The sequence below is a fragment of the Pithys albifrons genome, chromosome 1 (genome assembly GCF_047495875.1).
Source record: "Pithys albifrons albifrons isolate INPA30051 chromosome 1, PitAlb_v1, whole genome shotgun sequence".
In the NCBI taxonomy this organism is placed as follows: Eukaryota; Metazoa; Chordata; class Aves; order Passeriformes; family Thamnophilidae; genus Pithys; species Pithys albifrons.
This window is the reverse complement of record NC_092458.1, coordinates 85,827,088-85,853,206: the sequence shown is the minus strand read 5'-3', so window position 1 is coordinate 85,853,206 and position 26,119 is coordinate 85,827,088. Positions and strand designations below refer to the sequence as shown.

Genomic DNA, 26,119 nt, shown 5'->3' with positions numbered 1-26,119 from the left:
ACACAAACTTTTAATCAGGTTGGAAGTAAGTCTTTGGAAAGCTTCCATGACACAGATGGTTGCCCTTGGCCTGTGTATCACCTCTGTAGTGCCATTATCCTCACTGTATCTGCTCCATAAGAGCCATCAGTAACATGAAGGCAGTCGTAGAGTAGTGTCAAGTATCTCATCACAGTAAGCAATGACAGGGCCCACATTTAATATCATTAATCTGAATTAAAGCTTTATGTCAATCATGAGTAAACTTGCTGACACAAACTCTGAGAGCAGCAATAATCCAGCAGGGCCAAACCAAATCAGTGCCTGGAATGTTGAGTCTGATGTAATGCTTGGCTTCCAGTTGCTCCCATGACTCTCAGTTACACATACAGTAACAGTCACCCACATTACACAGATACTTTTGTTCAGCAGTTTTGTGAAATCTGTCAAAAAATTCAGTGCTGTTCCACACCAGTATCAGCAGTAGGCATTACATCACAGCAAGCACACTGGATCTTTGAAGCACAGTTAAATATTTAGGAAAAAAGACAAATACAGTTTTAAAGCAGAGAATGATGTTTATAAATATTTGATAGGAATGTCAAAGTCTCTAAAGAAGACCAGAGTTCATAAAATACAGAGGTTTCAAAATCACTTTGGTCAGCTACATACTTCCATGGCAGTGCTGTTGCTTCATGCACATTCTCAGCATGATTATACAATTCTGCTACATGGGCATGCTCAGATACCACAACCAGCACACGTACCATCCTTTGGGAGTCACTGAGTTCATACAGCATCTAGTCTGGCATCCATCCACTTCTACAAAACAGCTCATCTAATCCAAGGCAATTTCCCATCATCTTTGTTGACCATCCCACAGCTGTGGGCAGACTAATTCCCCAGAGGCCTGCAGTCTGTTCCCTTGCTCTCTTTTTCCTGACACTCCCATATCATTTCATGACAGCAGTTACTGAAATGGGAGGAAAATGCCTCCATTTTTGCTGAATAATAAGCATGCCTCAATTGAACGTGACAACCTTCCTATCACATGGTGACAAAGTCATGTTCTGTGTCCTTACAGCACCAGGTCACCAGATCCCACAAACTTCCTGTTCGTGGGCACTGTGGTCAGATCAGAGCAGACACACCGTGATGTACAGTCTGTTGGTGCCTCACTTAAGAAAATATTAGATCATGTACAGTCTGGAAGTGCCAAGTTCTATGCTCAAACAGGAAGGGATAAGAATCTCAGAGGAGTCAGTAAAAAGAGAAATTGTTCACACTTGAAAATCCCTAATTGAACTTAATAGGTGGAGAAGAGACTTAGCTGAAACTGGGTAATTAATATCTCTCATCATGTAGGATTTTTTGTGTGTTATACTTGGTGTTCACTACCTAATTTACTCCCAAACTGTTTTAAAGGCACTAAACTCACAGCCCTGCCATCAACCTCGATGATGATTTCTACAGTCCATAATGATGATACAATGCATGACAAGAACCACACAATTTTCTTTCATTGTTTTTCCCATTTTTGAGTTTCACTGGCCCTCCCTATCCTTCTTTTAAGAATCTTGGGTGGCTACCAAATTAAAAGGCAGGATGACATGTATAATAATACTATATATTTTCAATTTTAAGTATTTCATATGTTCATTTTAATTGTGAATTATGATAACACAAATAAAAGTGCCTAAGGTGAATTAACAGATGTTATTTTGAAACAAGGGTACCCTAAGAGATATGCAGCTTTCTAAAGCTCATAAACTGAGTGGGGAAAAAGCAGACAAAGTCACTATAGTATTTTGACTTATACAAATGTTGAAGATTAGTCTTTTTCTCTCTCTTTACACACCCTCCCTTAAAAGAGAAAGTTTCCATTCCCGAACTACTTTCTTTTTTTCTATATTCATCAAAGGTTAATCAGCCTTCTTTAATATATTTCAAACTGGGTAGCTCAGAATGCTTTAACAAACAGGAATTTGTCTGAGCTTGGCTGGATTCCCTCAACTGCACCCTCATCCACCAGTTGTGGATGACTGGTACTAGCCAACTGTAAACTACTGTTCCTGAACAAGTAACAATTGCTAAAAAAAAATATTAGAGTTTAGGCTATGTATTGTTCTGTGCTGCTATCAAAGGAAGCACTCGCATGAAAACACAAAAGCAGGAAACAGTAAAAAAGAGCGTTCTGTGGCACCAGCTCTTTGCCAGCTCAAGTATCCATTGCATAGTGTATCACACCAAAAAATAAAAGGTGCACTGTGAGCAGCTTTAAAGCAAGAACAAACAACAAAAGAACAAAACAAAAACCAAACCAACCGATGAGACACCTCCCCTAGGAAAAAAAAAAAAAAGGAAAAAAAAAAAAACAGCGGAGCAGACTGAAGACTAAAGCAGTAAACAATTGTGACAAGTAAAAAATCTTAACAAAGGTCACTGTTGTCCCTGAGATTTTTATATCAGCCATTAGCTTTGAAGGCCAGATCTGTACAAATGTCAGTAAATGCAAAAGGCAAAAACTAATATCATCTACAGCCATACTCACTGGCTTTCCAGAATTTATTTTTTAATTAGGTAACAAGGTTATAATAATAAATTACAAGGCAGGTTACTAGCATACTGATTTACTTATTAAAAGCTGCAAAATATCAATATTCAGTTTACTCCTGGAGTCCTCCTTCTATCTTGCATGTCTCTGGAATGACCCAAAGAGCATTATCTTAGATGTGGCTGGACAAAGAGCACACTTGAAACTTTTTCTGTGTGAGGCATCCAATGCAAAAATCGGCTCTTGGCACATCTTTACTTTCTAACAGGTCAACAGAACTTACAATCACAAGCCACAAGAAAAAAGCAGCTTTAATAACACATATTTCAACAAACGCTGTTTATGATGCTTTACGTTTAAACTGTATCGTAACCATTAAAAAATTAACATTGAAACAGTGAAAAGACCATACATGTCACAACATGCAGCCTTCACTAATTTCTTCTCGACTGTTTCTATATTTTTTTAATATGAAAGACATGTAAGAAACAAGCAGGCAATGTTGTTAGAGAAGCCTAACCTAAACCTAAATAAGATACGTAAACACTTTTGCCTAAAAATGAATCTCCAGAGACAATATAACTGCTAGACTTCATACTTTTGAAGTATGCTTATAAAAAAGCAAATGCATTTTAAAATCAAAACCACTTTTAAAAATGATATCTAAAACTACTTAGTTTCCTGTTTTCGCCTTAAATAGCACAAACACTTTAAGAAGTTTAGAAAAATCATTATGACAAAAAGATATACATGATTATATGTGTTCTGTTGAGAAAATGGTATTAACATACTTATTTTCAGCAGTGTTATGTGACAAATCTATCATCCTTTAGCTCGTTTAAACTCTAAATAATCTAAAATAACTACAGTGTCAGCACTCCGTGTATAAACACTCATGTCAGAGACAGAGCCCGTGTGCTTTAAGATTACTTTCTTCCTAAATTCAAACCAATTTTTCTGTAAGGATGAGTTGGTGCTTTCATAACTGCTCCAGACAAATCTGTGTTATCTGTCCTGCTCAAGTCACAGGCATCAAATTCCATCTCTGTTCTTAGCCATGCATGGTTCACTCTCCATGCCCACAGCATCTCCTGTCATTCTTACCACTGCTAGCAATGTACAGTCAAGCCTGATTTAATGCGCTTCCCTGGAACAGAAGGCAAAAATAAACATATGAAGGCAAACCAAATGCTAACAGCCTTGGGTTCAGATTTTACCCCTCTTGCATAACATCAGAGGCCACCTCAAAATGTTTGCTGCTCTCGGTCCATTTGACAGGCTTTTGTCAGTTTGTGTGTCCTTTCAGTTTCCATCTGGTTTTGTTACGGAATACCTTATCAAGCTCCAAATAGATTCTGTCAGCCCTCAATTCAATCAAATAATCGAATCGGGTAAGGTTCTGGGCTTTCCTTGATACAGACCACTTAGAGATAGAAGTTTCCTGATGAGTTACCTCAGGGAATCTTTGCATGAGCCTCTGAAACCCACTACTGAGGAGAAATTAGAGGAAATAGAACAGGCTTTCCATCTCTCACATCCTGCATTCCATATAGCAATAGTGCATTTATGCCATACTTTTCCCATTAGCAATATTGCTTTGTGTTACCTGTCCTCAGATACTGCACATCAAACGCCAGCTAACCAACTCTTTGTTACCTAACTCCCCCATGCTCCTTCTTCAACACTTCTGGAGTGGGGACTTTAAAAAGGAAACATTACTAGGTCAATTAATCTGCACGTCAGCCTGAGGGCAATACAGAGGCAGGCAGTGAAGGAACTGGCAGGATGGCAAATATAAAGCAGCTGAGCAGCATAGTTTAATCAAGAACAAGCTAACAGCCTCCCAGTACTGCCATGGTAGGAACACAAAGAGGAGGAGTGAGTAATTAGCTGGATTAAAGGAAAAGAAAGAGGATTAACAGCTATCCTTGGTACCTACATACATCCCCAACTATTGTTCAAAAGCACTGAACTATCAGCCTAAGCAATGGGCTCGGCAATAGCCTTGGCAATAATTTTTCCAGTCCATAATGATACACTATAAAAAAAGTATCGAGTGTATTAGGAATGCACTTCTGTGTCTCTGCTTCGGGGAAACCCACCTGCCTGAGGGGTACTCAGCTACCAGAAAACCTGCAGCAACTGAACCCAAGTGCCAAGAAACACATTAATAAAGAGCAATTTGATATTGGTTCTACAGAGGGCTGGAAAGTTTTGTGGTTTTTCCTCACTGCCATCTCTAACCTCTGTGATACTACAAATGCCTCTGCTGAGTGCCAGAGGTATCCCTTTGCAAACAATGGGGGAGACCAGGGATACTAGCAAGGAAAGTAGTGCAGCTCCTGAAATTCCCACCTACAACAACATGAATCTACAGATTTCTCTCCTGCACTGAAAGAAACTGTTCAGGGATTACAAGAGGAAAAGAAAAGGAAAAGGAAAAGAAAGGGAAAAGGAAAAGAAAAAGGAAAAGGAAAACCCACTGACAAAGTTTTGGTACTCTAGTAAGTTCACTTTCTTGGTTCGTTAAGACAAATGCCTGACCATTCACAGCCTCTGAAGCAGATCTACATGAGTATGATATACCAAGCAGAAATTAATAGCTGAGTAAACAATTTAAATACCGCAGCTGATAAATCAGAAATCCAAGTGGATTTGAATTTAGTATACAGAGATTCTCCAGCAGAAAATATTAAAGGCCTGATAATAGAAAAACTGAAACTTACTGCTTTAAGAAACTGAATTTAGTTCACAGCTCTCCAATAGGCTATGATATGAACATATACACATCACTATTAAAAATGAGGGGTTTTCATTTCATCACAGAGATGTGAACAATATGCTGCATGCAACAAAACAGGTACCATGGACCACCTCAGACCAGACAGATGGACTCCCCAGTTGCTTCCAGAGGCTGCCATTCCCAAGAACTGCCTTATGGAAGGCAGCTGTGGATCACAAGCTCTATGGGAGCTTGGTGTCAAGCAATAGGGACAACAAGCTCAGGAAGAGCAGAAAATTGTGCTCTACCAGTGATCACTTTCCTCCATGCCCTCTCTCCCATGATAAGCAAGTAAGAAACAGCCTCACCCTATCATTCATACAGAGTTTTGGTTACACATGCCACTAAGGACTCAAGTGAAAATCTTTCTCTGTTTTAAAAACACTAAATAAAAATCCTCTCATGGGAGAAGGCCAGAAATCTGATATTTCAAGAGAGCAGAAGTAATAAGAAAACATGTTAATTAATGACTGGGACAAATATTCCAGGTTCAAGCAACCTGAGAAGAGCCAGCAATTAATTCAGCTGTATCTCTGGGACAAATAATTTTCCTTTCTCCATAACTAATTTATCTTTTGCCAGTAGGGTGCTCTCATATATGGGGATTTAAGTTTATGGCACATTAAAGTTTAGCTATATCATATTACTTAGTAACTTACAGAACAGGATCATTTACAATTCTGCCTCAAGGCCCCAGAATCCAGTTTAAAACAGAGATTCTGTTTTAAACAGGAACTCTGTAGACAAAATTATCCTGACCTGGCTAAAAGCCAGCCCCAAGGCCACTGTACACAGCAACTTTCTTTTCCTCAAGCGACTTTAGCATAATTTCTCATAATGTTCCTGAAAGCGTGATCTAACATTATCCATTTAATTGGACAAGCTCTTCTTATGACAAAGAACAGAGACAGATACCAAGAAGTCATTCAAATCAGACACAAAGAAGGTGTTAGTCCAACTGTGGAACACCCCAGCACACTTCACACATTTTCAAATATGTACCTTTGGCACAACCAGGTCATTAAAGTATTTCTGTAACTGTAAGACAGCCAAATAAATAAACAAAATTTCTTCCCATACTTCTCTTTCTCATCTTGCTAGTCTAATCTCCTTTTGAGTAAAACTTTACAGTTTGTATTTGTGCAGTACTTTCCAGGCCCTCCTCTCTGCTCCTCACTCTGTTGAGCTCAGTATAAAGAACTTGGGAGCAATGACCCTGCTCACAGTCCAAAATAAACTACACAAATGGAAAAACAGCCCTGTCCCAATGACGTATCCAGGGTCACCCTAGAAGATTTCACAGTCCACCACATGGATAAGGCATCGTGCCAACTTGTTCCCATACAAGAGCACCTTAAACATTTAAAACCCATTATTTAGTACACCGTGTATGCTAAAATGTCCATTTTCCATAGAGAGGCTGCCTGCCAAAAACATACCATCACAAAGCATCTCACAAACCCTTTCAGATTTCACTGCACAACAGTGAAAACAATTCAGGCTCCGTGTTTTATGGACATTTTTTAAAAACCACAGTATGTGGTGGTTTTAAGATATCACTGAAGACCATCTCCACTATTCAGTCTAGTTCTGAGTTCTCTACTGAGCAGTTTCCTACAATAGCTTTGTAATACACTGTATTAATTTTTAAGTGATGAGTAGCAGTATTTCACTCAACTTCAACACCGCATGCTAGCAAGGCATTCAATCACTTTAACAGTTTATTGTTCAGATTCTAGAAATTCAAGTCTGGCAAGCTTTTTAATATGAATATGTTTCATAGAAACCAAAAAGCACTTTTTCCATTCTGCTCATCATATCCAAGTCCTGTCTTCTTTGCAGACATGGATGACTTTGAAAAGAAAATCCTTGAATATTAATGTAAAAGAGTATCTGAAATCTAGTAGCAAACACAGATCATCAAGGTAAAGAAAGTGAAGTAATTTCTAAACTACTATTAGAGATGGAATACTAATTTCAATCTGCTGTGAAACTGATTTCAGGAATATAATGGAAAGGCAAAAAATTGCATATTACCATCAGTGCAAGAAAAGTGTTTGAAATACCCTATTTATCTTCCCTCTCTAAGGGATGTGGATTCTTTTGTACTCCTTGATGATGTGAATCACAGATCAGCATTCTGGGAATCAAGCTTATTCCCATTTACCAGTGTAATATGATCATTTAGCATAATTAACATATGATATTTCATTCCTCCCATGGACTTGGACCAGATCTGAAATGTAAATATTTATCAAACTGTACATCCTAGTGCCCAGTGCTACACAATGGTGTAACTTAAGACACTCACTTGATTTGCTTTCTCTTCTGGGGACAGAGTTAAAGCTGCTGTGGGAATTCTCACTTTCATAACAGGAGGCAATTCAAACATTAAAGATAATGTTACATTAATTTCTACAGTATCAAATTTTAAAGGTGTGGAAACAAGAAGAAAGAGCTCACAACACAGTAATCATTTCAAGTGGCACAAGCATGAACAGAAAGAAAATTCCTGGAAGAAGTAACAACCATTTCAATCTTCCCCAACTATCATTTTCCCTAGAGTCCTCCATCACCCAGCTTTCCCAGGACGCAGAAATCAACAGAGCACCACTCTGCATGATTCAGAGCATGGCACACATGCAAAAAGTAATCAAAAAAAATCGTTGCAAGATGTAAATACACAGCAGCCTCAAGCAGAGACATTTTATGACTAAGCCAAGACTCTTTATAACAATCTTAAATTCTACAGCAGGAAATTTCATAGGTTCTTTATCTTACATACTGTAACATTGTGTCTCATCTACTACAGATACAGATGTTACCTGTATCAATGCCTAACATCCCCAACTATCTTTTCATTCTTTGTCTTGCCACAGAAATATCTGAGAGCTATTCATAATACAGAATGTTTGTTACTGCTGAGCAGTGCTTACACAGAGCAAAGGCCTTTTCTGCTTTCTGTGCTACCATGCTGTCACAAGTTGGGGGGACATGGGAGATTGGGAAGAGACTCAGCTGGGACAGGTGACCCCAGGTGACCAAAGGGATATTGCAGGCCATATGACATCATGCTCAGTATATAAAGTTGAAGGAAGGAGGAAGGGGGTGATGGTTGGAGTGACTGTGTTTGTCTTTCCAAGTTACTGTGATGGGGCCCTGCTCTCCTGGAGATGGATGAACTTCTGCCTGCCAATGGGAGGCAGTGAATTAATTCCTTGCTTTGTTTGTGTGCACAGCTTTTGCTTTCCCTATTAATTATATTCATTTCAACCCACGAGGTTTTCAGCTTTTGCCCTTCCGATCCTTTCTCCAATCCTGTGGGTGGGGAAGTGAATGAGCATCTGGGTGGGGCTTGGCTGCTGACTGGGATTAAATTACAACCATGTCCCATATCAAATGTACTGATTTTAAGATAGTTGTATACCTCATATTAATGCACCTTAATTCTCTTGGAAACACACAGGTCCTACAAGTGAAATTTTCCACATCAGTTAGACAATAAAACTATTGCCGTGACATTGAAAAATCCCTCTCAGTGTATTTCTCAGTTCTCTCTTAAACAGTATTCCAAGGTTGATGCATCTTTGCCATATCCCCAGGATGGAGCTGTTGTGTGGCATCACTTGTAATGATGATTTACACAAGTGTAAAGGAAAGCTTCAGTATTCCTTTCTCTTAGCCTCACCTAACAAGTGCCTAGCTTTTCCAAATTGCAAGGAGATTCTTTCCCTTCACAGACCATAATCTCTTATCACTCATCCCAAAATGTACAACAGTAGCTGTTCTTTGCCTGCAGTTGTCTTTACAAGTTTTACACCAGAAGTATGAAACAGTTCTTGGCAAACCAAGTACAAGAATGGACTATTATCTCTCTGTTGCTCTTATTGCTTGGACTTACCAACCTGTACTCCTTGAAGCTTTTGGTAAAATACATGACATTCAGCAGAAAGGTGGCTCACAATTTTTAATTTCCCTAAAAGAGCAAAGGTTGTCTCTTCTATATCAGAAACACAATGAAAAGTAGGCAGTGCCACATCTTCCACTCACTTCTATCCAAGGCTAAATCCCTGAAAAACACAGGGAATGTAAAAGCACAAAGCAACGGGTCTACAGATGTACTAAGACAACTAATCCCAGGGTAACAGTGGGTTCCTCCGTGATGTCTGTTTTTCCAAACCTGTTTATAGAATTACCCTTGCACAAAAGGATAAAACTTAGATGGACTAATGAAAGTGCTATTAGTCGGAACCCTGTTTCGTTCTTCCCTGCTTCCTTTCACAGACAGGTAAGAATAGAAAGGAGAAATTTTTCATATAATGAAGAGAATTACTCTTCTGGTTTATTTCCTTCAGTACTTAGAGCAGCACTTGGAAACAACCCCACAACCAACCATGTTACTGTGGACTCTCAGCATTTGTGGCAAGAAAATAATGGCTTACAAGAAGGTTTCATAAGGGCTTAGTGTTGGACCAACTCATCTCCCCTTAGTGTCAATATGAGCAGTATTAAAGATAAGGTTGACTGACACCAAGTATCCTGCACTGAGATTACTTACTTACTTGAGGTAATTGAGAATGTACACCAAGGTAGAAGTCACAGACCAAACCTGGAGAGAAGAAGAACAAAATTAACTTTTCTGCCTTTTGGGCCCACTTCTCACCACAACCATAATTAGCTACAGAGGACAGAAAGAAAAGATTGAGAGAGAGAAAAAAAATAAACACAAAAAAACCCCCAGGATAAGGTATATCAAATTTCACCTGCTTCTGAATAAAAGGAGTAAGTCTAAACACTGGTCTCCAGGGCAAAATATACTAATTTCATTTAAACTTGAATTTAAATAACAGCAATAGGCAAAATATTAAAACAGATTTACAGAAGCTAAAGGGAAAACAGAGATCATGAAGAAAAACAAAAGTTGTGTGTCAATTAAATCAGAAATACTAGTCAGAAAAATTTCGTGCTTCCACCCCTTTGAGCTTAGGTCCTCTATTATCACCATGACACCTGACAACCTGCCTACAGCAGTGAAAACAGAAATTAAGCATTAGCACCAGTTACTGACTGGTCTCACCTTTGCTTCTGGCACAACAAAACTGCCCGAGTGAAAATCACACAAAACAAAAAGCACCTCAGCTTCTCCAGTTCATACTGGGACTTTTAGGGCTGTAACAACATCACACCAACATCAGAAGGGTGCTACAAAAATAGCAAACTCAGCTGAGTCAGACTAGGACTTCCTCCAGCCACATGGAGGAGACATAGAACAGTGCTACCTCCAGTGTTTAAAAGCCCATCAAAATAATTGCAGCTGCATACAAAAAAAGACAGACTAATCATTCAAAAAAAAAGTGATTATTCACCAAACCTGGGCACCAGAAATCTTGCTATTATTCCATTGCTTTTTAAATGAATGCTTTCCCTTGGCCTGCTTCACTGTATCAAGTAAGGTAATGAAATACTGATGTTGATTTCACACAGTCTATTTATTTACCTGCTTGAGCACATGGACACCTCAATATATCATACACATCAGTTCTAGATATCTTCCTGAAAGGGAACTAATACTATGTGAGCACTAGGCTCTCTGCTGATGTCAGGCACTATGTAAAGCACACGCAGTCATCCACCCAACCCAGCTAGCTCCCAAAGGACATAAGTGACGACAATTTCAGCCACTGAATTACTCATACTGAAGTCAAATCTAACTTAGCAATACATAAAAACTAAAAACTAATTTAAAAAAATATTCAGATAATCCAAGTTTCCCATAGTTCCACTGATGGAACTATTGATGTTGGCTAGTTAGTCAAACTGATGTCACATACAATATGCTGTCAACTACATTTAAAGATGGACTTCATTCATCAGTGATGTAAGACTGTTATGAACACAGCATGATCTGTAGCAAAGGCAGAAATAGTCTGAGAGGAGTACTTCAAGTCATGTAATGCTGTGACAGGTAGCAGTGCTAGCCACATCAGAGAGACACTGATTGGCCTGACAAAACCTGGTCTATACAGTAAAATTAAGAAAGGAAAATTAAATATTTAAAAGAATACTGTTAGAGGAAAGAGGTCTTGCTGTTAACATTGATAACAAACTCAAAGAAACAAGAACCTTGTGATAGACCAGAACTGGCAAGATGGAAATTCACAGGCAGATGCAACTGAAGAGGTCAGTTTACAACCTCGAAGACTCACTATAGGGCTCAGGTGCATACAAAGTTGTTGAAACGAATTATGATGTAAGTAACGGCCACTGTGCACATCTTTCAGCAATTTGTATCTTTCACATTCATTGTCTACATGAGAAGGGAATGTACTCAGCAACCAGGCAACCTGTCCAATCCACAGTTTGCAGCAGAAGTAAGTAGGAGACAGGCCTACCTTTCGAAGGAAAAGTCCTACAACAAGAAGGCTAGAAAAACCTAGAAGAAAATGTAGATCTTTTCTCTTCCAGAAAGCTCAGTAATTGGTAGGCACTTCTCTCCTGATAACTGTTAGCTATATGACCATACTTCATCCTCTAAAATAAAGCATACTTGTCTTTCAATTCTTTAAATCATGTCTCAAGGGGAAGTGAAGTCTGTTGCCTTGGACTAAGCACTAGGTGTCCTCAGCACCAGGTAAATACCTACTATGGCTGTTATTGATAGTTTTGAGTTTGCTGTGGGGGTATTTTGTACCTGAAAGAAGGGATGGGTGAATTTTATCAACAAAATTAAAACTTACATATCTAACCACATTCAGGTCTTTGAAATAGAAATTACATAGAATCTGTATAGAATCTGTCTAGTGATACAAGAAGAAACTGATAGTGATCTCTTACTGACTTAAGAATACTGAGCACAGAATATGACCTTAAGAGTAAATTAAGAGGGGTGCCTTAGCACCTTCAAAACAGAGATTTAAGAAAATTCTAAAAATGAATTAAATAAATACTATTTCTTAAAGCAGGAAGAATGGTGGGGATTCCTGCATTAAGCAACATTTCTCTTTAAAGAACTCTTTAAAAAGCAGTTCAGAAAAACAGTCACATATCTAAATGACTTGGACTGGTTGTTTCCCTTGCTGTGGTTTAATGTAGAAACAGCAAGGAAAAAACGGACTAAAGACAGCGAAACAGAATCTGTGGTTGTCTTAGAATAGAACGAACTTCCTCAGCTCTTCAAAGAGGAATTGATAGAGAACAGAATAAGAAGGAACACTTGAAGATAAAGACTACATAGGTGGGAAAACTAACCTATGATGACACACGAGCAGGTCATTTTGCTTTCATAAAAGAAGCAAGATGCAATAGGGGCTTCTTGGGGTCCCTGAAGAATAGGAAACTGAAGGTGAATTTTTCAGGGAAAACTGACTGCTTTCAAACAGATGTCCTGAGAAATTATTTTAAGAAAAACAAAATGAAAGGGAAGAATTTCTTGTGTAAGTTTTGGGGGATACTTTGTGATGACCATTCACCAGGAAACAGTGGGATAACATGGAACTTGGAAAACTGAAAGCCATGCAGATGAATTTACATTGCTGTGGGAACTTAAGACTCTGTTTTCATTTCCTCCTCCTAGTCTTAGTCTTCCCTAGAAGATCCCTTCTCTGCTTCACAGTTCTTTTCGCTTTCCTTTCTTTATAACTGAAATAGAGAACACATCCAAAAAGCTCCTGTTCGCAATGAAGTCTCTTCCTCTACACATGATCATATCCCTCTACGGATCACTGATCTCAGCAATTACTTCACCATGGCCTTCTTATCCTAATCTATGACCATATCCACCTGAAATACTGTCCTGGATCTTCCCTGTTACCCACCTGAAACATGAGAAATTTCAGAGTGTAGGATTTATTCCATCTTCCATCCTGAGTGGGTGTGAAGGGAATACATTGGAAATTTTTCCAGAGTTGCAGTTCTTTCCTTTTGCTCTTCATCTTTGATGGCATCATATGGTTCAGTAATAGGTGTCAACACTATTTATATCCTTCCCATATCTGCCTCTGCTGCTGTCCACAATGTCCCAGGTGCTACGAATGCAAAGTCTTGCCTGTCCTGCTGCTTTCTCCATTGCTGGGAAGGAGATCAGCAAGTGCCTTTTTAACACTCAGAGCCACTGTTACTTGGCAAAACTTTGTGAGACAGCACAACAACACTGGAGAGATCCACATGCTCTGATGTATGAAAGAGAATAATTTTATTTATATTTGGAAGGTTTCCTTTACAGGCTTTTAAGCCGGCCATTTAGATTTTTATTTTACAAGGAGACGCTCCCATCTGCATGTTAGTACAGGTCTCTTCTGTTGCCAGAACCATTATCCCATTCCCTGAATGGTATTTCGTCCACATGTATATAAATACATATAAACAATACTGTGCAGACCGTCCTCCAGTGGAAACAATACACTAGACATTCTTAGAATGCTGCTTTCTATCCTTCATGACTTGAGCTGCACTTTCTTCAGACCAAGTCAAGTAACAACCCCCATTCACATATGGTTACAGTCTTAAAATAAAATGGAATGCACAACTGATTTTAGGATAAGTATATATTTAAAAAAATCAAAGAACTGTCTAAAATAAAGCTGTGTGAACATCCTAGGCAGAACCACCTTACACTGAACTGTATGTGGACTTATGAGTAAAAAACAGCAACAGACAGAGAAAGAAAAATATCCTTTCAAAAGCATTCTTGAATTATTTAACCTTTAGAAATGTGCAAATCAAAATAGAAATTCTCCTTGCCTGTGCTCAACATGAGTTTCGAGTATAGCTGCAATCACCATAAAGTGTTTGCCAGCATAGTGCCATAAGGCACTTGAAGAGACAGCACTGACTAACCAATTGCACAGGACGAGGAACTTGGGTTAGTAACACTGGAGTCCCCAGCGCTGCCTCTCAGACTTTGTCCCTCTATAGCCATATTCATTTGGAAATTAGTAATGATTACCTACAGGTTATAGAGAACAGTGCAGACCCTGAACAGAGATAAAACTATCAATAAGAAAGTACTCCTTGTCTAGCTTTGTCACAACATTTTCTTTCCTACAAGTCCTTCCCATCAGTGTCCTAAGCCCAGGAGTCCTTTAGCTTCAAGCCTTGCCTCCCTCAATCCTTCAGGTAAAATAAATGCCATTAGGAGTGAACTTGAAGGACACCAAATGCAGAAAAGTTCAGAGAGTCCTCTGCACTCTATGATTTGCCTCGATCCCTGATCCCTAGGACAGAGTCTCAAAACTTTGAGCTAAGTCTGTTTCAGACTTGCTGAGTGTGACATTCCAGCTCTCTGTACAGTGTACCACCTCATCCTTCCTTTTCAGCCCTTCCTCCCAGGGGAGGGATGTAGACTTCCTCTCCCTTAACATACTGCCTCCTCAAGACTCCTGCCTTCCCACTCACTCTTCCCTGAGCTTCTTTGCCAGTCTAACCCTGCCTCCTCCCCAGACATGGCACATATGGATAATGCAGCTCTTGTGGTCCTACGTCTGCATGAGGTTGATATACTCCATCATATCCTTACTATGAGTTTACACAGACCAGCCCAAACATTTGCAAATCAGTGAAGACTGCCCACAACAAAGGCAGCTGTACTTGAGCAACATCAGGGTAAAAGCCAAGCTCAGTTAACACAGTCCAGCTTATTCTAGACATGCAGCGACTTGGCCTCAAAAATATAATCAGCTTTTCACTAGTTAATGAAGTTTGTTTCCTCTTCTGCATTTGTAACAGAGATCATGGAAATAAACACCCTAGCTATTAGTCACTTCCACCTTCAGAAATTTCAGGCATTAGAACATTATGACAGCATTTGCAATAGAAAGAAGAACTCTGACAGCAAAAGGGGGAAATGCTTTCAAAAGAACTTGGAAAAGTTTCCGTTATACCTTTTGAAACAAAAATTAATGCAAACTTCAAATCTTTTAAATTTATGTTACTACTTTGGTGTTTCCATAATCTTACAACATCATATTCACATGACTGCAAAGAAATATTAAGCTTAATTAATACCTTTGTTCCCCTCAAGGCTTTTTGGAGCCTATGAATAAGATTTAGTCTGCCTCATCTGCCTGGAGCTATCTCTAGAGCCTGCCTGTCTGTTTTACACTCTTGATTTTAAAAGCTTTTCAATAACAGAATTTTTTCACCCCTCTTCAACAGGCAGTCTCACAGCCTCATGCAACTCACTGGCATCAAAATGCAGCTCATTTTTTACTGGAGATCCCACATTTCCTATCTGTTCTTTCTTCCATGTGAAGCACGGTCAGATGCCTCCTTTTCTACTGTGCTTGCAGACAAACCAAAAGCAGCTGGGCTGTACCCAAGGATCACACCTTATTCTACAAACTCTGGCCCTCGAGAATGGCATTGACAGTAATGAATGCAAGTGCTTGGAATATCAGAAAAAACAGGAGGAAAGGTGAGGTAGGGTTTGAAAGATGTTTAAGCAACAGTGCTGCCTAACTGTGGTAGCAGGCAACTCATGAAACATGACTTACCCGGAAACACCCATGCAATGAGGAAAGCATCCAGTGTCTTTCACTGGAGAACAACGACCTGCCTCATTACAAACACACCACAGAAACATGTCACTGAACCAGAGAAAGTGACCCACAAGACAAGATGTGATGATGTTCCCCAGGAAACATAGTTTTACACCCCTTCTTCCTTCTCAGAGCAAACGGCTGTTTGATCTCGGGATCAAAGAATTCATATTGGAAAAGATCTGAGGGGGTTCCATCCTGATCTACTGTACATAGGGCCAGCTATGAGGTTCTAACTCTCATACTCTCCACTCCAGTCTTGAAAGCCTGTGAGGGCAAACAACTGGGTGATCTGTTCCTACATCTGACTGTCCTCATTGCAGGAGAGACTTTCACTACATCTATCTTGAAACTTTTGTTTCAACTTGTATTTGTTTGCCCTCATGCAGCTACTATGTACCAAAGTGAAGAGCCTGACTCTGACTTCTTGAGAACCTCCTCTTAATTGCTAAAAGGTTACTATAGGTTCCATCAGTCTTCTCATCTCCAGGCTGATCGGCATACAATCCTCATGTGGTAGCAGGGCTCTGAGAGAACTGAAAGGCCTTTAAATACCCTTATTAGCCTCACATGCTCTCTGTCTGTGGCATCAGGGAGTGCATTTAAGCTCTGCTTGTGGCCTTCAGTGCCAGCCTAACCTATGTTGTAGGTGTGTGCCTGCCTTGAACCATGCATCTGTATGGTCATGGACCCTATTGATCCAGACCCTGACCCATGGTCTTACTTCCCACTTGACCTCAGACCTGCCGCATCACTGTTGAGCTCCTCAGTGGTGAACGTGTCTGACCCTAATTACCATCTCTGGGCCTGATCCTGATCCGCTGATTCACATCTGAACTTGATCTTGGGCCTGCCTTATCATCACAAACCCACCTAGTGATCCAGACTCCTGCTTGGCACTGACTGCCAAACTTGGTACCACAGGACTGGCTGACAGGGCACCTGCTTTGCCAGATGGGTTACCACACTCTGCTCCCAGCTCCCCATCCCTTACCATGGGCCAGCTGTTCTGGCATGTTCTGGCCACTGATGGTCCTAGTGGCCCTCCACAGGACTAGCTCCACTTTATCCACACCTTTCTCTGCTCTGAGGAGGCAGAAAACTGGATGCAGCCTGCTAGGCTCTGTATAACAAGTACATAGAAATAATCACTTCCTTTCATATAGTGGCTGCAGTCATTAAAATAGCCCTAACTATTGTCAGCTGTTTTCATTTCCACAGCACAACACCAGCTCATGTTCAGCTTCTTTAAAGCATCTCATCTCTTTTCTTTTATGCATCAATAAATCTAGCTACATTCTTGCAACATAGAAAACTAACAGGGCATCAGTGACTTGCAAACAGCACAATTCTGAAACATCACAAAAGTGAAAAACTGAGATGAGTTTTCAACTGTAAAGCCTCAATGCCTCAGGTTTTTTAACACACTGCTTCTAAAACAAGCAGTCTCTTCTGCTCAGGGCCCAACCAGCTCCATACCAGCTCCCACAGAGTCATACCAAGACAAAGTTTTGGATTCTCTAGTGCAAATTTGCTAGTTTCATATGTGACACAAATGTGAAAGTAACTACTCCAAACAGAGCTGCTGCTTCAGTGTTGTTTTGCTATTTTAATCTGTGCTCTTCCATGCTTCACTTTCCGTTGCCATTTTTTAGTTTGTGTATGTGAGGAGAAAGGGGTTAAACACTAAACATACCCAGTTGTGTTGGAAATACCCTCATGGACAGGCTGAGGTTTGGCATGCTTTGGAAGAAAATAACTTAAAATAGCACAGAAAGCAAAGACTGTGGGATATGCATGTCTGATAGCTATTTTCTGTTAAAATAACCACAGCAGCTAAGATAACACTGACTTTCAGAGTTAACCCTCTACGCTGCCCAAGAGAGATGAACAGGATCATTCTAACCTCAGAGCTTTGCCTAAGTAATGCAGATGATTCTGTATTAGTTATGTTCTGACCCCAAGGTCTTATGCAGCTTTATTTATGAGAATTAGGTTTAAAGAAAGTGCAAGCATGCAAAACCAAGTTTGCTGTAAGACTTACAGCACCATTATAGAAAAGGTGTTATATGTAGGATTTGCAATTTGATCATCACAGGTCTAAAATTATGAAAGGGAAAGATGTGGAGGCAGAAGCTATATTAGCTCCTTGGAACTCAGGAAAAATGAAAAATAGAAGCAAAGGACATAGAACTATGAGGCCTGGTTTTTTCCTTGGTGTTCTCAACATCACATTGATAATTTATCTTTTGATATTTTTAAAGTTATTGAGTGCTAACTTTGGCCCCATATTCTATGCCAACAGAACTCATATGAATGCATTTCTTCTGTGGCTATTACCTTTGCAATGATACATCCTGGCTACAAAAAGCTCCATCTATCAGCTTAACAAATAAACCATTAAAACTATTCGTGGCACCTGTTACTAAGAGCTTTGCTACAGTAACATGTTAAGTTTTTGTTTCCACAGGCAAAGTTTAGGCCTATTGTGGAGTAACAGCCCAAACATACTGCGTGATTCATGGCTGTTCTGGAGAATATTCAACTTTATCCCAGGCATGTCTCAGGGGAGTTACCTCTCAATCTTAAGTTCAGTGCAGTCAAGTAGGAAATTCAGGTGCTCCCATTACTAGTCCTGTGGCCCAAACCACAAAACTACAGAGTAAAAGCACAGAACAAAAGAGTTGATAAAAGGATTAAGTAGAGAAATGCAGCTTTATTCACCCTTGTAGTCTAGTTTTCCCCCCAACACAGCATCCCCATACCACAGTTCCTCCTCTCTGCCCATCAGAAATCTCTGGAGCTGAAGGCCTTTCCGAGAGGCAGAGCTCACGGAGCTCCCACCTCCCATCAGGAGCGCGGTGACAGGCAGATATCCAAGATTCAGCAAGAAAAGTTTCCAAAAGCTTGAACGGGAAAAGGCAAAGCTGGAGTCAAGTTTTACATAAGAAGGGGGAAGGCAGGAACTGCTGGCACCACCTCCGTGGGCGGCTGCCGAGGAGAGCTGTCAGCCCACCGTGGGCTCGCTCCTCATCGCCCCCGGCCTGCTTCTCTGCTCTCCCACCTCCTCACACCCCGCTGCAGCCACAAGAAAGGCAGCCCCCCGCCTGTCAGCAGCGCTGTTCCACGCCTGTTTTCCGCGGTGGCGGAGAGAAGTCAGTGCCCAGCCGAAGCCATCCTCCCGCTCCAGCGAGGGATGGGCACCGCGGGCTCCCCGGCGGAGCGCAGGACCGCGTACGCAGACGCCGCTGGGCTCGCCTCATCCCACTGAACTAACTTTCCTGTTTCCGCAAAAATCACGCTGGCACCGGAGGGGGGTGGGAAGTTATTGTTTCCACCAAACACTGCTCATCCCTACGAGACACCCGCGACCCCATCCCGCCGGGATGACGCCGGTCCCCAGCATCTTCAGCCGCGGGGTCGGCGTCCCCCGGCCCCTGGGAACGGCACCCCTCGGCACTCCCGCCGCGGCTGTGCCCCACCGCCCCGCTCCTGCCATCCCCATCTCCCACCTCCCGCGGCCGGGAAGCGCCCGCCGGCCCCCGCCACCCCTCGCCCCGGGCTCACCCGCGCGTCCCTGGGCCGGGCCGGATGGGGCCGAGTGCAGGGGGAGCGGCGGAGGTACGGCAGGACACGGCCCCAGCTCCTGCCAGCGGAAACGGGAGGAGGGGCTCGGACCGGCGCTACCGAGCGGGGAGGAGCTGGGGGCGCTGCCCAGGGGAGGCTCCAGCCCCGCGGAGGAGGGGAGGGAGGGAGAGCTGCCGGCCCGGTCCGCCAGCGCGCCCCATCCACCCCATCCTGCGCCCACCGCAGACCCTTTCCCAGAGCCCGGCGTGGAGCCGGGTCGCCCGGGGTCCGCTCCGCTCCCTCTGCCGCCCGCGGGACCTTCCGGGACCCCTCTCCCGGGTGGGCGCCGGGAACATCCCCGGAGCACCCTCCCGGAACTGGCGGGATGCACCGGAGCGGGGGCCATCTACCACCTCCCCCTCAGCTGCCCCCTGCCCTGAGGGGCCCGAGACTGAAGGTCTCCTCCGGGTTCAGGATGGCAGGGGCAGGACGGGGTGAGTGTAGCCCACTGGCGCCTGGACCGCTGCTGCAAACGGCAAATCCAGACTAAGATGCTCAGTGGTCCCACCACGACTGCCACTATATTGCTGTGGCTTCTAGCACAGAGGGTAGGCATGTCAGAGTGCTCGTCTGAGCTTTCTGCGGTCGTAAAAGTTGTAGACAGGTGGGGATCCGTCCTTTCTCCCAAGTAACAAGTTGGGACGACGGGAAACAGCATTGAACTGTGCCAGATGAGGTTTAGATGGGATATTAGGAAATATTTCTTCACTGAAAAGGTGTTCAGGCATTGGACCAGGCTGCGCAGAGAAGTGGTGGAAACACCGTTCCTGGAAGTATTCAAAAAATGAGTAGATATGATGCTCAGACATGTTTAGCGGTTGACCTGGCACTGCTGGGTTAATGGTTGGAGTCGATGATCTTAGAGGTCTTTTCCAATCTTAATGACTCTTATCTATGATGCTATGTGAGACAGGGCCATGAGAACCTTGGAGATCATATGGAAACTCCCCACCTGCCTTCCCCTAGGTGCCAGTGTAAGTGCAACAAAAACTTAATGAAGTCAGCTTCAAACACTGTGTCCAGCAGAAGAGTCTCTCAAGTCCTCTTAACACAACAGGAGAAGGTTCTGTCAGGAACTACTAAGCAAAGTATTGTGTGATGAGGAAATGGCCTAGAATTGGGGCGGAGATGCCTACAGAAGTAGCCCAGTGCAGTTATGGACATGGGCCTTTGAAGAGGAACTATATTTTACGTGTATGAAGAGAAACTCAAGGCTTCTCCATAAATGTTTTTGCAGAAGATCTGTTTCACATTCCTCAGTCCTCTGTACATTGTCATTTCCTTCCCTGGTGCTGCTGCTGCTGTCACTCTTCTCAATTCAAAGGCATGTTCACATCAAATACATTTTCTCATACCTTCCATTCTGTCCTAAGTGTATTTTTCATAAACTGCCTGGTTCAACAGATTCTAAGCATTCTGGTGGTAATGCTGCCAGCAACACAACTGTCATCTGCTGAATGTTTGTTTCTCTCTCTCCCAGAAGAGAAGTATGTGCAACAGCTCTCTGTTCTTCATTTATTTATGTACAAAAGTACACAAATGTTGCTGTGTGTTTACCTTAAAGCAAGCAATGAAGGAAATATGTCAGCAGGAGATAAAAAGGTCTGTGGAGAGAATTTCACTTGATTCTTTGGTTGTAGACTCCAAAAAAGTCCATCTCCTGGATGCTGTAGCTCTAATGCAGCAACTCCAATTGTACCTGAGAACTGAAGGATCTTCATTTCAGAATTGTTGTCAATCTTTAAATAACTCAAACTTTGGAGATAAAGAACATCTTCCTCAAAGACAAGCAGCACAGGAAGTCTGCAGAAAATGAGCACATTTGATAGTTTTGGTGGTGATGTTATTGTTGTTTTGTTGTTTATTTACTCTTAACAGAAACAGCATGACGTTGTGTTCATCTGTTGGCATAAGCACTAGCAGCTTTATATCCAGGTATATGGGATTTCTGTAGTTCAAGTCAAAGCAAAATTAATATGTGAAATCAAGTCATCATTTGGTGTCTACCTTGAAAAGAAGGTTAAAAATCCACATAGAGGAGATAAAAGATATATGGGAACTTTCTATGAACTTGATCATTAAGGGAAGAGTTTGAGGACCACTATGAAACTGGGGACTAGAGTGGCTGATACTGCAGCTTCATTCTTCTGCCAAGGAGACTGCACTAGTCTGCAAGTCTCTTCTCAATTATACCACTAAGTTTAGGAAAGTAATCTTAGTAGACTTTTGTTTCAGTTTCAAGAGTTGTCTTCCACATGGCCCAACCTAAGATGGGCACACTCTGGTGTTGTACATACAGTGAGGAACAGAAAGAGTTGCATCTCATCAGCAGCATACTTGAATCCATAGCATCTGACCAGCAAACCTAAAGGCTACATACAGCTTTTGAGAACAGCTTTAAGTAGCTGCATTTGAGGCATCTAAAAATGGATGCGTGCTCTCCACTGATTCACAGGATATACCCCCTCTACTGTAATAGCAAGTTTATAGCTCTGCATCCCAGCCACCAATTTCAGATGAAATGATAGGAAGGCAACAGTGCTGAGTAACTGTGGAGAAATTAGGAAGGCTGAAAATGAAAGTCTATGCTACTCTTTTTGACCAAATGAGATCATCTAGACTCTCTAGCTTTGCTATATTCAGGTTCTTTCCATCATTATTGCTGTATCATCTACTGGAAGTAGCTGAGGGGGATCGTTTTCTTTAATGATGCTCTGTTCTCCTCAGAATGAGCACCTGTACTTTTGTGGCTCCTTTAAGAGGCCAAAAATGGTATGGATCACAGATCTGGAGGCTTGACTAGTTGCTGAATCAGCATGTTAGATCACCCAAATGCAGATAAACGTGGCTACCAGTGCAGTAGATATGGATCTAATGCCCAAGAGGATTTGGATTAAACCCCAGTCTGTGAGGTCACTGACAGAGCTGTTGTCAACATAAACTTCGGGCTATCCTTCCGCTGTGTAGAGTAGCCAATGATCTTGCTGTACTATTACAAGAATGTAAGTTGTCTGCTGCCTCTCTGCTTGGTTTTGATGTAACTGTGCTTGCACGAGCAATGAAATAGCATAACTCCCTGGCAGTTTCTTGGAGGCTCAGCATGTGTTCTTCCTGCCTCTTCTACATCTCTAGAGCAAATTTGAGGGTGTTCTCAGATGTGTGAATTAGTTCTTACACTTTGCTTTTACCACTCAAGTCCTTCAACTCCTTTATCTTGTCCAAGAAGTCAAAGAACCAAGATAAAAATGAGGTGGATAATGGGGAAGGAAAAGTCACTGAGAAACCATTGCACTAAAAGCTAAATCACATGTAATAATCAAGGAAATAATGAACCTTGGGTCTAGATACTGCAGTAGAAAGAGATTAAAATTCAATCCCTATCTTTGCCTCTAGGCCTATCTGCATGTTTTCTTCGTTGGCAATGTCAGCTTTAAGAAGTTACCACCCCCTCATCACAGATAAATTAATTAATTCAAGCAAACTTGTCTTACCTGAAGTGTTTCTTTTGGCTTTGAAGTAAAGGGAAGGCTCTGTCTTCCCTCATTCTGCACAGTTCAGATCCATAGTGTGTTGTGACTTATCTCAGAAGACTATCTTTAAGTGGAAACATTTTAGCAATTCAGTTTGACATGATTCCACAAGATGTACCTGCCCAAATTAGGGCTGCTAAACTGAAGCATGTACATTAGAAAAAAAAAGTAGTCATAGTTGAATGGAAACTTTTGAGGTGCTTCCTTATATAAAAACAGTTACTTAGATCCTGTTTTGTCACTTTATCTAGTTGTCTCAGCCTAGTGGCTGTAAAGTGACCAGAGGAATGAGCTTTTGCTGTTTTGTCTGTTGATTTTAGAGCAAGTTCTTACAGGCTGAGGTTAATATTTCAGGTATTTCTGCCCCAACAGAAATTAAACTTATAAGACACTCTGACATCTTCATTTGTTTTTGGTTCCTTAGAGTTCAATTTAGCCTTTCCTGTTCAAACTAGGCTATCTCTTTTTTAACCTATGCTGCTTTTTGATGTTTGCTTTGCTTTATTTTTAGCAAAATTGCAGTTGTCTCTTACTTCTGCTGTACTGTCTGGTTTCTTCTGGTGAAATTCCAAGAAAGGAAGCCTTAGGGACAGAGATCTACAGTCCTTTCAGTCTTTGAAGTACTTTTACATGGATCTCACCCATTCTGCAAGGGGACAGAAGCCTTTTAGTCCAGATCAAAATTTCCAGTACTTCTTTTGCCTCACAGATTTCTTACATCTTCTTTATCGGGTAGCCTACATAAAAGTGAGTTCTTTCTGACACATGAAATTTCTTTTGGTTTCTCTGCTGAGTTTGAAAGGTAGGCAGATGTCTCTTGCTGGCCCTGTTTACCACCAAGGAGCTGTGAATTCCAAGAGCAAGAGTAGAAAGGAATAGTGCCAAGGAAGAGTCTTTCATTGCTATTAAGTGAAAAGAAATTCCCACGTGAGTGTCTCTAAATCAACTGTCCAAAGATTTCATCCGTTCTTCAGCCTGTTGGCTTGTGTTCATTGTTTTGATAGCATCTTAAAACTGCTACTGCAGTTTTATTCATGATCAGCTGATGGACTAGGTGGACTTCTAGGGCTCATCTCCTTCAGGGACTACTCTGTGGGGTCTCTGCTGTTGTGCTGTAAACCTGCATGCAAGGCACCAGGCTTATGTTTGCAGGAGAGTACTAATACACACCACAAGCAATTTTCCATCCCTGGGGACTTTCTCTGCCTTTTCTCCCTACAGGCTCCATTTCAAAACACATTTGTCTGCGTTGACCAAGGATTCTTTTCCCAAGAGACAGTCTGTTTTATATTAGCAAGGTTTTATTTGATTTGTTTTCTGCTCCACACATAGTTCAGAGGTCAGGAAGGAGAATGTGTAGGGCTGAAGTAGGCAAGAGCATGCATCAGTAGTGGACTGTAGCCAGTTAGTGCCATTCATACCTGTGTGGCCAACTGGAGGGGCTGGCTGGTTTGCAGAGATGTAGTTAATTCACTCCTGGGTGGTTTGATCACCTGGCTGTGACCAGCAATAACACCTGATGGATGGGCAAGAACAGGTTGTGCTTGCATGACTTTTTCATGCGTAGCACAGAACAGCAGGCATTTCAAGATGCTTTGTTTTCTAGGTGTTTAAAGTGCTTGGTTTGTCTTTCTCCAAGCTTGACTGATTCTGCTTACCAGTCATGCAGATCTTATGGAAAGCTGCTGGCATCTGTGTTCTGTATTGCTGTTTGGAAGCCAGTACTTCAAGGCATTTCTTTGTCTTGGAGAGAACAGGCAGAGCAGAAACTTCGTGCACAGGACGAAGGTGTAGATTTTGTTTAGCAGGTGCAAAGAAAGTTTCTGTCCTTCACCATCCACTTCTGGCTCCTGCACAGAGAAGGTTAACAGCACTAGCCCTGCACATTCCTTAAAAGCAGCCTCTGAAAGTGCAGGGTCTGCAGGATTGGGGGGAAAAATACTTCACTAGATACAAAAAATTAGTGGATCCTCTTTCCTTAGCAAGAAATAAAGTACCTTTCTCCAGCTCTGACTTCATGGCATTATCTTTTCTATCCTCCTTACCCATATCCTTTCCTTTCCATGTGTCCAAGCACAGGTTATGACCCAGACACAGGCCAGGAGCAGCAAAGTGCAGTGTGCATGTTGAAGGCAGTAAGTTGTCAGCTGTTCCACAATAATACCTGGTAAAGACTCATCCCTATAAGAGACCTCTGACACACAAATAGAAATCTGCACTTAAACAGTTACAAGAGATCAACTGGCTTAATGAGGAAATGAGTCATTTAGTCCCTATTCCACATCAAACTGTTTGTCCAGGCCAAGGGACTGTGCCAGGCTACCCAATAAATTTCTTGTTTGGTGCCTGCCAGAAAGCATCATGCAGCACACCTCTTCCCTTAGTGTAACATGAATGGCTGGATCTTCCCCCCACATCAGCAGCATTGTAGTAAGCAATATTGCCTGTCAGTAACTCTTGAGTAAACAACCTGTTTACAAGTAAAGCAGAGAGGCTGTGTTTGATTGCCTTGGAAACATGAAAAGCTAAGCCCTTTCATTATTCCCCCTCCTCCTTTCCCTGCAGTTTTCAGGCCAAGTGGCATTCTTTACAATGCTTGTGCACCTCACTGTCTGCAGCTAACAGGTGGAACAATTTGATCTCAGAAAACAATTATTTTCCTGGTGCCCAACAAAAGAGCACAGTGTAGCTCCTTGAGCATTGTTAGCTGTTCTGGGAAAACAGATGCAAAAGCAACAAGCATTATTTTAGTCAAGTCAGCAGGCTTGATACATAAGAGGAAATCTGCTGGGCAAGACAACATGATTTAACATATCCAGTCTTCTAAGCGTAACTTCATTTAAAAGGCGTGGAAAAAGGAACCAGCCTCTAACAGAGAAAGGCTGAATGAGCCTGTGATGGTGCCTCGGCTAATATGGACAGCTAGATGGACAGCTGTGTAGGATATATGTGCTATCTCTATACACATGCACATGCCAGTCTAACTGACATCTATATAAATGTATGGTAATCGTGTCTGTGCATGTGTTGACCAGCAAATGAATGTACTCGAGTGCACACACATCAGATGTAGCACAAACATTTTCAATCTGTCCATATGTGGTCAAACTTG

The 26,119-nt window shown here is 41.7% G+C and overlaps 1 protein-coding gene across 4 annotated transcripts in view; it reads right to left on the bottom strand.

Annotated features, from left to right (window-relative positions):
- Positions 1–19,516, bottom strand: part of TSPAN9 (tetraspanin 9) — a 178,133-nt gene extending 158,617 nt beyond the window's left edge. For 2 of the 4 annotated variants that reach the window (XM_071557890.1, XM_071557900.1), the window contains exons 1-2: positions 19,418–19,516; positions 9,878–9,924 (exon numbers count right to left, since the gene is read on the bottom strand). The gene's annotated coding sequence lies outside the window, so the exon portion shown is untranslated. Of the gene's footprint in view, positions 1–9,873; positions 9,925–19,417 lie in introns of all 4 variants that reach the window. The other 2 variants (XM_071557909.1, XM_071557913.1) reach the window with 2 other exon arrangements.
- Between the last annotated feature and the right edge of the window lie 6,603 nt (positions 19,517–26,119).